The sequence below is a fragment of the Callorhinus ursinus genome, unplaced genomic scaffold, assembly GCF_003265705.2.
Source record: "Callorhinus ursinus isolate GAN/ISIS: 27379988/994484 unplaced genomic scaffold, GSC_fseal_2.0 scaffold1, whole genome shotgun sequence".
NCBI classification, from domain to species: Eukaryota; Metazoa; Chordata; class Mammalia; order Carnivora; family Otariidae; genus Callorhinus; species Callorhinus ursinus.
The window spans coordinates 39,869,382-39,883,553 of record NW_027397063.1 but is presented as its reverse complement, the minus strand read 5'-3'; the positions used below and the strand labels follow the sequence as shown (position 1 = coordinate 39,883,553).

The following is a 14,172-nucleotide window of genomic DNA, read 5'->3' as shown; positions in this document are numbered from 1 at the left end:
AGAGAGAGAGAGTACATCTCTCTTGTCTCTTAGAGATGGAAGCAGATGTCTGCTTCGGTAAGACTTTCGACACCTGGTGTTCACTACAGTTTTATGAAATTTATTGGTTTTGTTCTCTGTCCTCAAATTTAGTACATTTCCACTTCAGGTCAACAATTTTATGGATATTGCAATAGAATAAGAATATTTTGTTTTCATTCTTTTGTGTCCATCATATTAATCTCTTGAACTCTTTCTCTTTCTCTCTCTCTCTCTCTCTCTCACACACACACACACACACACAGAGTCCTAAAGCCAGTCCTACAGAGCCATTAAAGATCCAGAAATTTTTATTTATGACTCCTCTCCTTCCTATTTAATTTCTTCATCAAACACTACTGTTCTTTAGATCAGGACTAAGAAAGCAGAAAACCTTTCCCCTCCCTATTCCCATTTGTTTTGTTTGCTTGTTTTCTGCTGCTGTAAACTTTTCATCTCTTTGAGGACATGCTGATTCTCAACCATTTCCTGCTGAGACAGAGGTAAGGCCTACATATTGAGACTGGATCTGAAATATGGGCACTGGACTACATTATAATGAGACATCAGAAGACAAACGCACATGCATTTGGTTGCATTTCCACCTGTCAGAACTCTCAAGAACCCTGAGGCAATCACCACTTGGCTGTGTGTGACCAGGAATCCAGGGATGGCTGGCCCTCTTTTTCAATGACTGCAGGTCTCCTGTTGGTATTGGGTTCATTGCCTGAACTGATGGTTACTAGGGAGCTGGGGACTCAGTTTTAGGGATCCTTTCTCGGCAATCCTGCTCTTATGAAGTGCTTCTGGCAACAAACCCTCTACTTGCTATTGTAGAGCCTTCTCATGGGTTTTAGTTATTTAGAATTCAGACAAGGAAATTTGCTTGGCCTGTTGTAGTCTTTTTCTCTGTGAGTTGCATTTTTATGTTTTTACCATTGATGTCTGCTTTTGTAATCTTATCTCTCTTTTTTCCAATTGATTTTCCAGTGAATGTGGTCATTTTCATGATTTACAGTTGCCAGACTTAGCAAATAAAAATACAGTACACGCAGTTACATTTGAATTCCAGATAAACAACAAATACTTTTTAGTATAAGTATATCCCATGTGATATTTGAGACATATTTACACCCCAAAATTATTGTTGTTTATCTGAAATTTAAATTTAACTAGGTATTCTGTTATTAATCTGGCAATTCTATTTTTATCTGACTTAAGAACCTGTCCTTACTTAAAACCTTCTCAAAGAGAAAGGAGATCAAGCCCTTGTGGTTTCAAGTTGTTGGAGCAGAAAGTTAAAATTTTGGTGGAAGTGAGTCTTCTGGGATTATCTTTGGAATTTTATATGTTCTACCTAACCTCTGGGGCTTTGTGTATGATATTCTTTATGTCTGGAGTTGCCCCTTCCTCTTCCCATCCCCCAACCCTCTCTTTGTGCTCTTGTTCTTGCTCTGCCCTGACTGCCTAAGTCCTACTCTTTTGTTGAGTTTTGAGGCCATTTCTTTCCTCTGAGCACCTTTTCTTGTTGATACAAATAAGTGCCCATCCTCTGTATGCGCACAGCATCCTGAGCTTCCCTACTGTACAACTTGCTTATAGCACTTGGTCTGTGAGGAGAGGACTGTATCTGTCCAGGTCATTGTTGAATCCTCAACAATGTCTAGCATAGGCTGTGAATGAATGAATGAATGAATGAATGAACCAGTGAATGAATACTTATGGAGGAGTAGGAGTAAGGAGGGGTGAATTGGTAAACTGGAGAATCTTCACTAAAAAATGTGGTAAGAGAAAATGAAGACACATGCTTGATTCTAGGAGAATGGACCAAAGCCAGAGGGGAGGGATAAGAGGGATGATTTTTAAATAAAGCAAATGCCTTTCAATCATATTGTTCCCTGGCCCAGACTCTATGGGGTTGTGCTTAAGTCCCACGGCAAGGCGATCGCCTGTGTGATAGCAGCCATTCCAGGGCTAAAGGCTGTACCTCCACAGCATGGCTGTGGCAGTCTTAGAACAGGTGCTGTCATCTTGAGTGAGTTGTGATCGTTGTAGCTCACAACCCTGTAGTCCTCCAAGACAGGCACTGTCACATTTGTGACCTTGGGCAGGACAGAGGAAAAAGGCAGCTATTCATGGAAAATACAAACCAGAGTTCTTATACCCAGTGAAGGCTCCCAGCACTCTTTGAGATTTATCTAAGAGGGGACCAGAGTTTTGGCAGAGTTGTTGGAGAACAAAGCCCACAAATCCTGTTTATAACATATGGTGACCCTATTTTTACCCTCCAGTTGGTGTGGCCTAGGAGACATTGGCTGTATCCATATTTACTAGCTTCTTTGTTTAGTATACTCATAAATAAAGATGATGGCTAATTCTTCCTCATGCACTCTGCAGGGTCGTTTATAGTTTCTGCAATTAAATTGCAGGTTCTGAAAGAGCAGAGAACTTTATGAGGCAGAAGAAAATCTGATAAACTAGCCTTGTCCTCACTTGGAGCAGGCTTATGACCATATGTCATGTAATGGTGTTATTTATTAGCATTTTTAGGAGAAACTATTTGCTTCTAATAATGGTAGACCTTTCAGATAATTAACTGTGCTTGCTTCTAATTAAAATAGCCTACAGTTGCACAAAATAGGAAAGCTATGACTCTCCTGCTTTGAATTTGAATTTGAATAACAAGGAGTGAATGAGGGACGAGATTATATGAGGAACACATTCTGATGTCCCTTAATGGTATATTTTTTTCTCTTTACTATCTAATGCAATGCTAACAGTTAACATCTTCCTACTGAGACAGTAAATGAAAGGAGAAACAATGTTGTTTACAAAAATATTTTTTATATTTGTTTTTGACCATAATTGAAAAGTAAATAGTTGTAATGGGTGGGTAGAAGCAGGGTTAAGATATTTAGGGTGAGAGTAATTAGCATCTTACATGCCTCTCAAATCTATTTGCAAATATGAATTTACATAAGGGCTGTGGGCCATTTGTAAAATGAGGCTGGGACTGACCTGCTTCCTTCTCCCCAGGTTCTCTTGACCTGGGTCATACACCATAGCCACCTGGGAACATTTAATCCCCTGATCCGAGATTGTGTCCTTGGCCAATTAAACTAGAATCTCTAGGGTGGGCAGGCATCACCTTTTTAAATAAAATTTCCCAGGTGATTTTAATGTGTATCCCAGGATGAGAACCACTATTCTGGAATGTACAAAAATTATTTGCAGACCCCGGAGTGTTAACAGTAGAGACCGGATTTCAGGAAAATGCTGTAGGTCTCTGAGAGAGAATTTTCTACGAAGACCTGGAAGACCCAACAAGGTTGTGGTTGGTGGCATTCGTGCTAGTCAGCCATCCTACCAGCTCTATGCATGTGTGTGGTGTACCCACGGACCCAGCAAGAGGGCCCTGCGTGTTACACACATCTGCACGGACAGAGGCCAGTGCTTTCTTCCAGTGTCTTAGGAAAGTTTTTGGATGCTTGGTAACCTGTTGAGGGAATGTGAATTATGGAAAAGGAAATAATGAGCCAAACCTGGCCCTTCAAACTGTGTGTGTGTGTGTGTGTGTGTGTGTGTGTGTGTGTGTGTGTGTGTGAGAGAGAGAGAGAGAGAGAGAGAGAGAGAGAGAGAGAGAGAGTGAGAGTGATAGAAAGCATGAAGGGGAGAGGGAAGGAGATGGAGGTAGAGAGAGAACATGAGAGTATCTTGAGACTCAATTTTCCTGGGAACTCATCCTGACTAAGCATAAAATACAGAAGGAACACTTGCACTTTGCAGAAATACTGACACCTGGGTTAATCATTTGAGATCACTGTGGCAGTTCTGCAGCTCCAGGGGCTGCAGCAGGTGGTGGGGAGGCCAGTGGGGGCGGGGGGCAGATGGATTGTGGAGTCTTCTCTACAGGACTTGTGGAGCTTGGATGTGAAATCTTTGCTTAGCTAGTTTTGGTGGTAAGTGAAAGAGTTGTATCACCCAGGAACACCACTTTGGATTCTTGGATAATTTGGGGGAGGCAAGGACTGCTTGGTTTGCAGGATCTTGGAAGATTTTATGGACCACTTGGATTCCACTTTACCACAGGAGGCAGGCAATGTCCTGGCCTAAGGCTGACTCAGAGAGGGAAACTTCCATGAAGATTTTATGTCTCAGTAATGTGTCCTCTATGGTGTCCTCCCAATCCCACCCACTTAGTCACATTACAGCTCATATTGTATTAACAGGACAGGCCAGGGGGGAGAAACATCTGCTGTGCATCTTGGCCTAATGGCATCTCTGACAGCTGGTCCATAACTCCTTTCTAAGTCCTTTCCTGGAGCAAGTTTAGCTTTGCACTTGAAGACCTCAGGTTCCCTGCATTTTATAGGGAAGGTCATGGGTTCCTACTTGGGAGTCCTGAAAATGCAAAGGCGAGAAGGTATGGTGATGACAAATTTGTCTAAATGGGTTGGGACTAAAGAAGGAAGAAATGTAATGATAATTTGCAAATATCCATTCAAGACCATTCTACTCAGAGAAAATGTTTCATTCGTGCTTTGATCATGAAGATGGAGTTGAAGGTTTTTCTTGAGTTCTGGTTCATTCATTTTATTTTCCACTTATTTAATACCAAGCTTCAGCAGCCTCTGCCTTCTGCAACCTAAACGCACCAATAATTTTCAGTATCACTAATTACTGTGATGCTATAGGAATTATAAAGTCTGGCTGTGGGAACCTCCATAGTTCCCCTTTTTATTTCACGAAACAATGATAGGGTGACAGTAACAGCTTTTGGACTGGAATTTCAGCCTTGAGTAGCACCTCCTGGAAATGACCTGGAGTCTCATTCATTCTATTTGAATTGGGCTACAATAGATTCAGCCTGGGAGTGAGTCTTCAGTGAGACCACTGAGATTTTGCTTTTAATAGTAGTGGTGCTGTAGCTGTGAACCCCATTCTCTTGGGTTAAACACTGATACAGAGTAACTAAATATGTCTTTGTCAAGTGCTTACTAGTTTAAGGTTATGTGGGTGCAGCATAGGAATCTGTACTCATGGAAGTTTCTCTTTCTTTAGGAAAACAAGTCACAGAACCTTAACTTGTAGGGGAAGATAGAATATAGTATACATCACCATAGACAGTTAAGCATGTAAGTGGGTAGGAACAGCTGGAGAAAGTTGCTTGGACTAGGTAAGATTGAGAAAGGTTCTGAAGGCTAGGAAGGATAAATGAAAAGGTGAAGGACACGGCATTTTGGGGTGGGAAAATAAGCAAAGGTATGGAGATAGGAAAGAGGATGATGTGTTTCAGGGAAAATGAGGAGACTATTAGCTAGAATATTCATTCCCTAGGGTTGCTGTAACAAACTACCACAAATTTGGTGGTTTAAAACAGTAGAAACATATTCTCTCACAGTTATGGAGGGTAGAAGTCTGATATCAAGGTGTTGGCAGAGTTGGTCCCTTCTGGAGGCCTTGAGGGAGAAACCATTCCATGCCCTTCTCCTCGCTTCTGGTGTTTGTCAGCAATCTTTGGTTTTCTTTGGCTCATAGATGCACTACTCCAGTTTCTGCCTCTGTCTTCACATGTCCTCTCCCCTCTGTCTCCATGTGTTAAATTTCCCTCTCCTTTCTCCACAGGGACACCAATCATTGGATTTAGGACTCACCCTAAATCCAGAGTAATCTTACCCAAAGATCCTTAATTACATTTGTAAAGATGTTATTTCCAAAAAAAGATCATAATCATAGGGGTTAGGACTTAGACATATCTTTTGGGGGAGACACGATAAACCCACTACAGATAGCAAAAGGGAGTAAGGTTGGATGGACGAAAGAAGTCTGACTGTGACAGGTCCTAAACTAAAAAAAAATACCGTAGTGGGGATTCTAGTATAAACATCTCAGTTATCAGTCAAAATGGATGTGTTTGGAGGAAAGATCATGGGCTCAGCTCATGCAGGGTCATTTGCATCAAAGACTGGGGAGAAATCATTATGAAAGAAGGAAGAGTAGTGTACATGTGATGGTTAATTTTGAGTGTGTGTGTGTGTGTGTGCGCGCGCGCGATGGTTAATTTTATGTGTCAGTTTGGCTGCATCACAGGGTGACCCAATTAAACATTGTTTCTGGATGCCTCTGTGAGAGAGTTCTGGATAAGATTAGTATTTAAATTGGTGTACTCAGAAAGGTAGACTGCCCTCTCCAATGTGGGTGGACAACATCATCCAATCAGTTAAGGGCCTCAATACAGAGGTGGACGAAGGAGGAAATCCTCCTTTTATCTTTCCGCCTGCTTGCTGAACTGGGACATTGGTCTTCTCCTGCCCTTGGATTGGAATTTATACCATTGGCTTTCCTGGGTCTCTGCAGATTGTGAGATTTCTCAGCCTCCATAATCATAAGCCAACTCCTTATAATAATCCCCTTATTGGTTTAGTTTCTCTAGAAAATCCTAATACAGTGCATATGGACTATAGGTCATCATCAGTGGTAAGAGGTGATTTGAGTACATCATGGGTAATTTTCTCAGATTGGTCTCTAGTTTAACCCTCTTGGACCCCTATCTGGATCTTAAACCAGAGCCAGGGTGAAACCTGCATAAAACTGAGGTCACAAGGCAGGACTCTGTTTCATTCTAGCATAAAGTGGGTAGATAGAGTAATGACCTATCAGATTTTCAGAGCACCTAATAGTGGAATATTGTGCTTTGGAAGTAACAGGAACAAAAGTTTTCTCCTCAGTTACCTGAAAGTTAGGATCAGGAAGGACCTGGAATCAATGTAGCCAATATCAGGAGCAAACAAGGTTGGCCAAAACATGGGTGTACCACACAATATGTTAAGCAAGAAAACACCATACCATGTCCTTCCTGATGCCTGCTTCTTTCTTCCTAAAAGTTTTTGTGTGTATATCTTGCCTTCCCAACTGTGTTACAACCTCCGTGAGAACAATAATCATGTTTTAGGTTTATACGCTGGACACACAGTACATAATTAATAAATGCTTGATGGATGGATAGAAACAGTTCACTGATTTGCCATATCATCTATCAGCTTCTTTATTCTTTCCAGAACTTATAAACAAACAAATTAACATGAACATATCTCAACTCTATACATTAATGATGGTGGAGGAGGATTTGTTCTAAAATGGAAGGATGACATGCCATTGTAGGGATTTTTTTTTAAGATTTTATTTATTTGACAGAGAGAGACACAGCAAGAGATGGAACACAAGCAGGGGGAATGAGAGAGGAAGAAGCAGGCTTCCCGCGGAGCAGGGAGCTGGATGCAGGGCTCGATCCCAGGACCCTGGGATCATGACCTGAGCCGAAGGCAGATGCTTAACGACTGAGCCACCCAAGCGCCCTGCCATTGTAAGGATTTTTATTGCCCTATAAATTTCTGGGCATAGACTGCCGACCACAAAAACTATGGTTGACTTGATGGAATCGGGACACTGGGTAGGAAGGTGAGACTCAATGAGAGTATCAAAACTCACTCACTAAAGGGTGTTACTCAGAAGCACTTCCATTCTTTTCAAAAGCAACTAGAGAATGGAGGGTGTACAAATTGTGTGAGATGTGGCTCTAGTTTATTAGAGCTGGGGCTTAACATGAGACTTCACATGAAGTTCTTAACATTTAGATTCATTTAATGTTTCAGCATTTTTCTTCAGAAAAAAAATAGAAATAAATTGTTTTGAGAACAAATGTACATCAAAATCTGAATGAATCTTTCTCAGGAAAGATAAATTTCATATTATGGCAACAATGGCATGATACAAGTGATACTTTATTATTATACAAATGATATCATACAGATGATACAGTATTATTATAAAAAATATTTGCCCATAACTTGTGCCATCTTGGTGTTTAATATTACCACTAAAGAGCAGAGAGGTCCTGCACAGCAGAGAAAACCAACAACAAAATGAAAAGACCACCTACCAAATGGGAGAAAATATTTTCAAATCATATATCTGATAAGGGGTTAATATCCAAAATGTATAAAGAACTCATACAACCCAATAGCAAAAACCAAAAAACAACCAGTGTGATTAAAATATGGGCAGAGGATATGGATACACATTTTTTCAAAGACACACATATGGCCAACTGGTACACAAAAAGGTGCTCAACATCACTAATTATCAGTGAAATGCAGATTAGGGCCACAATGAGATATTACCTCACACCTGTTAGAATGGCTATTATCAAAAAGACAAACAACGACAAGTGTTGGTGAGGATGTGGAGAAAAGGCAATCCTTGTGCACTGTTGGTGGGAATGTATATTGGTATAACCACCATGGAAAATAGTATGGAGGTTCCTCAAGAAATTAAAACTCAAATACCATATGATCTGGCAATTCCACTTTTAGATATTTATAAAAAAATGAAAACACGGATTCAAATGAAAGCACCCCCACGTTCATTGTGGCATTATTGACAATAACCAAACATAGAAGCAACCTAAGTGTCCATCTATGGATGAATGGATAAAGAAGATGTGGTATATATACACAAAATGAAACATTATTCAGTCCTAAAAAGAGAATGGAATCTTGCCATTTGCAGCAACATGAATGGGCTTTGAGAGCATTATGCTAAATGAAATAGGTAAGAGAAAACAAATACCTGTATTATCTCACTTATATTTGGAATCTAAAAAAATCCCAGAACAGAGCTCATAGATTCACAGAGAACAGATTAGTGGTTGCCAGAGGCAGGGAGTGGAGGTTGGGTGAAATGGATGAAGGTGGTTAAAAGGTACAAATTTCCAGTTATAAGATGAATAAGTCATAGGGGTATTATGTTCAGCATGGTGACTATAATAACTATATTGTATATTTGAAAGTCAGAGTAGATCTTAGATGTTCTCATCACAAGAAAAAAGTTTTTAATTATGTGTGGGGACAGATGTTAACTAGACTTATTGTGATAATTTCACAATGTATACAAATAACAAATCATTATGTTGTACACCTGAAACTAATAGAATATCATATGTCAGTTATAGCTCAAAAAAAGGAGATGAATAGCTCAAAGGATATTGAAGAAGTATTTTAACAGGAGTGACCACCATAGAGGTTCTTAGTTTCTTGCATCTGTTTTCTTTCTAGAGGTAAGGATAATTTATAAGCTGTTAAACTTGTATGCTCTGCATGAACTCTTGGAAAAGTTTCAGACATGTATTGAATTTAAGCTTTTTTTTTTAACTACCAAAGATTCCAAAGAGAAGGGAGAAATTAACCAGAACGGTTTATTACAAGAGCAACTTTTATGATTAAAATATCATTAGCCATGGTTCAGAATATTAGGTTAATAATTTCTTTAATATAGCCATTTGTCATTTATAGACACCAGTCCGTTAACCTGAGTTATCAACTCTGTTTTCCCTTCAATAACACTTAGGTTTTGAGGCAAACAAAGATTTTTTTCTGGCTTGTGGTTTTTTTTTATTATTATGTTATGTTAATCACCATACATTACATCATTAGTTTTTGATGTAGTGTTCCATGATTCATTGTTTGCATATAACACCCAGTGCTCCATTCAATACATGCCCTCTTTAATACCCATCACCAGGCTAACCCATCTGCCCACCCCCTCCCCTCTAGAACCTTCAGTTTGTTTCTCAGAGTCCATCGTCTCTCATGGTTCGTCCCCCCCTCCGATTTCCCTCCCTTCATTATGGCTTGTGTTTGTAAAATAACTTCTTGCAACTGCTTTATGTGCATTTACACATTTGAAAAGAAGGCAAAACTTATTACAGAGCCTTTATTCTTCTATATTAACTATGTTAATTAATTTCCTGCCCACGAAAATATTTTTCCTTTTAGTTAATTGTCATTTAGGTTTTCAACTTCTTCTTGTAATACTCTCCTGAATTACTTTACTACCTGCTATAAAGTTTTATGAAACCATTACATATTACAAAAACATTATTCTGGATCCAGATCTCCAAAGGCTTTTTAAAAAAACAATTTATAATCAAAATTAAAAAAAAACTTTGTGCTTTTAAGGATGTTATCAAGAAAGTAAAAAGACAATCCAAAGAATGGGGTAAAATATTCACAAATCATATATTTAATAAGGGACTTGTATCCAGAATATGTAAAGAGCTCTTACACTCAATAACAAAAAGACAAATAACCCAATTAAAAATGGGCAAAGGATTCAAATAGACATTTCTCTGAAGAAGATAGATATACAAATGACCAATAAACACATGAAAAATGCTCAACATTATTGGTCATTAGGGAAATGCAAATCAAAACCACAGTGAGGTACCACTTCACACCCACTAGGATGGATGGTTATAATGAGAGATGACAATAAAAGTGTTAGTGAGGATTTGGAGAAATTGGAACCCTCATATATTGCTGGTAGGTTTGTAAAATGGTGCAGCCACTTGGGAAATCAGATTGGCAATTCCTCAGGTGGTTAAAGAGTTGCTGTATGAGCTAACAATTCCACTCCTATGTATATACTCGAGAGAATTGAAAACGTATCCACACAAAATTTATACACAAGTGTTCATAGCATTATTATGCATAATAGCCAAAAAGCAGAAACAACCCAAATACTTGTCAGCTGACGGATGGATAAATCAAATATAATAAATCTGTACAAAGGAATATTATTGTGTTGTGTTATGGATTGAATTTTGTCTCCTGCCCAAATTTGTAAGTTGAAGTCCTTACCCCCAATATGATGATATGAGCAAGGTGGGGCCCTTGGGAGATAATTAGGTTTAGATGAGGTCATGACATCATGAGCCCCCATGATGGAATTATGCCCTTACAAGAAAAGGAAGAGCCTCTACATCTTCCTCTTTCCATCATGTCAGGACACAGTGAGAAGGTGGCCATCTATAAGCCAAGGACCAAATCTGCCAGCAGCTTGATCTTGGACTTTCCAGTCTCCAGAACTATGAGAACTAAATGTTTGTTGTGTAAGCCACCCAGTCTGTGGTATTTTGTTACAGTGGCTTGACCAAAGACAGGTTGCGTGAAGGAATGAAGTATTGATACATGCTACACATGGACGAATCTTGAAAACATTATGTTAAGTGAAAGAAGTCAGACACCAAAAGTCACCAAAAAAAAAAAAAAGAAAAGAAAAGAAAAAAAGAGGGAGGAGGTCCATTAAAACCAATCCTAAATCAGCTAATGGAGGTTTGATTCAGCCTCAGCATTGCCAGTCATTTCTGTCATAGGAGCGGTTGTAAGAGAGGTCAGAACATCTCTCTTAGAAGCAGACAACCGTGCACATGCAGAACCTCCCTGTGTCTGCCTCGCACCTGGTGGGTTGGTGGGACCTGCTTAGACATGTGAACCGGGAAGTCTCAAGCAGAGGCTGAAACTGGCGTGAGAGTACCTGCATGTTGTATCGCCTTTTTTTTTTTTTTTAGACTGGTCCAACAGTCTTGTCTTTACTTAAAATCTTTTGGCAAGGAAAAGAATGCAAGTAATTAGACTTAATCTGATTCACTAGCTTCTTAGTTCTAAAAGTACTTGCAACAAAAACCAATTTTCCTTTGGATGAGGATGGTAGCAATTCTTAATTACTGAAATCCCTTGTCCTAATTATACTGAAATCCCCATAAATGAGTAACAGCAAGTGTCATGAGGCTAGCTGAAAATTTTCTCTTAAATTTATTTCTTTGATCGTGGAAACAGAAACAGCATAAAAATTTTCCATTTTAACTATTTTTAAGTGTACAGTTGAGTGGCATTAAATACATTGTCCTCATTGTATATGAGGTTACTTTTGAAATTTATCTTTTACTTCGTCACCTTTTTCCTTCAAAATAGAAAAGTGCACTCAAAGTTCTTGCACATCTAGTTCAGTGATAATCAGTATTCTTATAGAGAGAACCCTGACACCAATCAGATAATTCTGAATTACTTCATCTACTACTTCTTGGGTAGGTTGTATGAAGTCTGGGTTAGCAAATTCTGGATGAAAAAGATCTCAGGTCCCAAGGATCTGTCATAACCAACGTCAATGGAAAATTCTTTCTTTGAGATTGCCTTGATTCCAGTAGGCTGTTTAATCCACTTGGCTCTCCTGTGTCATACTTGTTAAATTCTTTTCCTAAATCAGGGCAGACGTAACTGCAGCACTTCTTTACTTCCATAGCTGTTTCCAGGGATTACTCTGGAGGAATTCCTACTTCGCAGCCTCTCAGCAGTTGCTGAATGAAATACATTATAGCTCGCCCTGGGATTGGAATGCGCTTGCCCCAGCTGCCTATCACATGTCCTTCAGCTGCAGGAAGGACAGGAGTGGCACCATCTACACTATCTGGTACCGCACAAGTCACTCTCAATTTTCTTACTTGTTTTGATGTTTGGTATGCTGCCAATGCAAGAGCAGCCTGCATGGCTATGTACGAGCCTGGAGTTTTGAAGGGCTCAGACGTTATTTCAGCAATATATTCTGTTCTCTGGAGCATTGAGTGGAAGTTTAATCAGAAGAAAGGAATGACCTTCAAATTCTCCTTTAAGTATTTAAAGAATACGTGCTCCATACACCTTTCCATCAAGTGACAGTCTTCAACTATACCATAGTGGGTTGGCCACTTCATGGTACATGTTGCTTTTCCTATTACTTCATGCCCAATAAAGAAATACAGGTTCACATTGCCTCTTCCCAGGAAGCTAAGATGGCCATAAATGTCCACATCTCAGTCAGATCCAGGCTGCCCCACAGCCAGAGTATTCTGTATAATTGTTGTGAATGGAGGTTATAGGGGAAACAGGATAACAATTTGATTTCCAGGTTATTGTTTGCATCATTATTATTCTTTTTTACCTTTTTTTGTTTCAAATTTTTATTTAAATTCCAGTTAGTTAACATATAATATAATATTGTTTCCAGGAGTAGAATTTAGTGATTCATCACTTACAAATAATACCCAGTGCTCATCACAACAAATACCCTTCTTTATACCCATCACCCATTTCACGCATCCCCTGCCTACCTCCCCTCCAGTGACTCTCAGTTTGTTCTCTATAGTTAATAGTCTCTGGTGGTTTGCCTCCCTCTCCTTTTTTTCTTCCTTCCCCTGTGTTCATCTGTTTTGTTTTTTTAAATTCCACATATGAGTGAAATCATACAGTATTTGTCTTTCTGACTGACTTATTATAGCCAAAGTATGGGAAGAGCCCAAATGTCTATTGACTGATGAATGGATAAAGAAGATGTGGCGCGCGCACACACACACACACACACAGGAATATTACACAGCCATCAAAAAATGAAATATTGCCATTTGCAATGATGTGGCTAGAGCTAGAGTGTATTATGCTAAGTGAAACGAGTCGGTCATTACTTGTTTTAAAAGGCCTAAAATTCAAGACTAGCTTAGACAAAGATGTCACTCTTATTTTTTTTAAAGATTTTATTTATTTGAGAGAGAGAGAGACAAAGACAGTGAGAGAGAACATGAGCAGGGAGGAGAAGGGGAAGTAGGCTCCACGTAGGGCTCGATCCCAGGACCCTGGGATCGTGGCCTGAACCTAAGGCAGACACTTAACCAACTGAGCCACTCAGATGCCCCAGGTGTCACCCTTAATTTTGACAAGAGTCTAACATAGGTAGATTAGAAATAAATTATAGAAAGAGGCAAATAGAGCCTGCACCTAGGCTAAGAGCACTTAGGAGAATAAAAGGGTCACAGGTGGATGAGATCACAAACAATGCAATACAAGTGTGGTCACAAATGCAACGTGTAGGTTGACTATACTGGTAGAAGGTGATGTATTTGGAGGTTGACTGGGAAAGATGCATGCGAGGGAAAGTTGAATTATGCAGAGGTTATTGCAATAAGTGTATTTCAATGAATTAGCTCTCTAGGTGATGCACTTAAACCCAGGAGCACATCTGAATGATAGTTTTAACCACATGGTTAAAACAAACAGTTGCCTGGGTTCCACCTGAGGCCTAATGAAATAAGCTTTCCAGGGATGGCATTTGTATTGTTGAAAAGCTTTATAGGAGATGGGTTGAGGAAGGGCTATTTGAGCCGGAGAAATCATTTTGCAATGTTTCAGAAACTAGTTTCTTCCTCTAAATAGCAGGAGGGTGGCCTGAAGAGTTAACAGTCTCACTGTAAAAAAGGGTAGGAATTGTTTTTTACTCAGCAATCAAGAA

At 39.4% G+C, this 14,172-nt stretch overlaps 1 pseudogene; it reads right to left on the bottom strand.

Moving 5' to 3' along the window:
- Nucleotides 1-11,838: 11,838 nt before the first annotated feature.
- On the bottom strand, nt 11,839-12,649 carry LOC112818958 (actin-related protein 3 pseudogene; annotated as a pseudogene).
- Between the last annotated feature and the right edge of the window lie 1,523 nt (nt 12,650-14,172).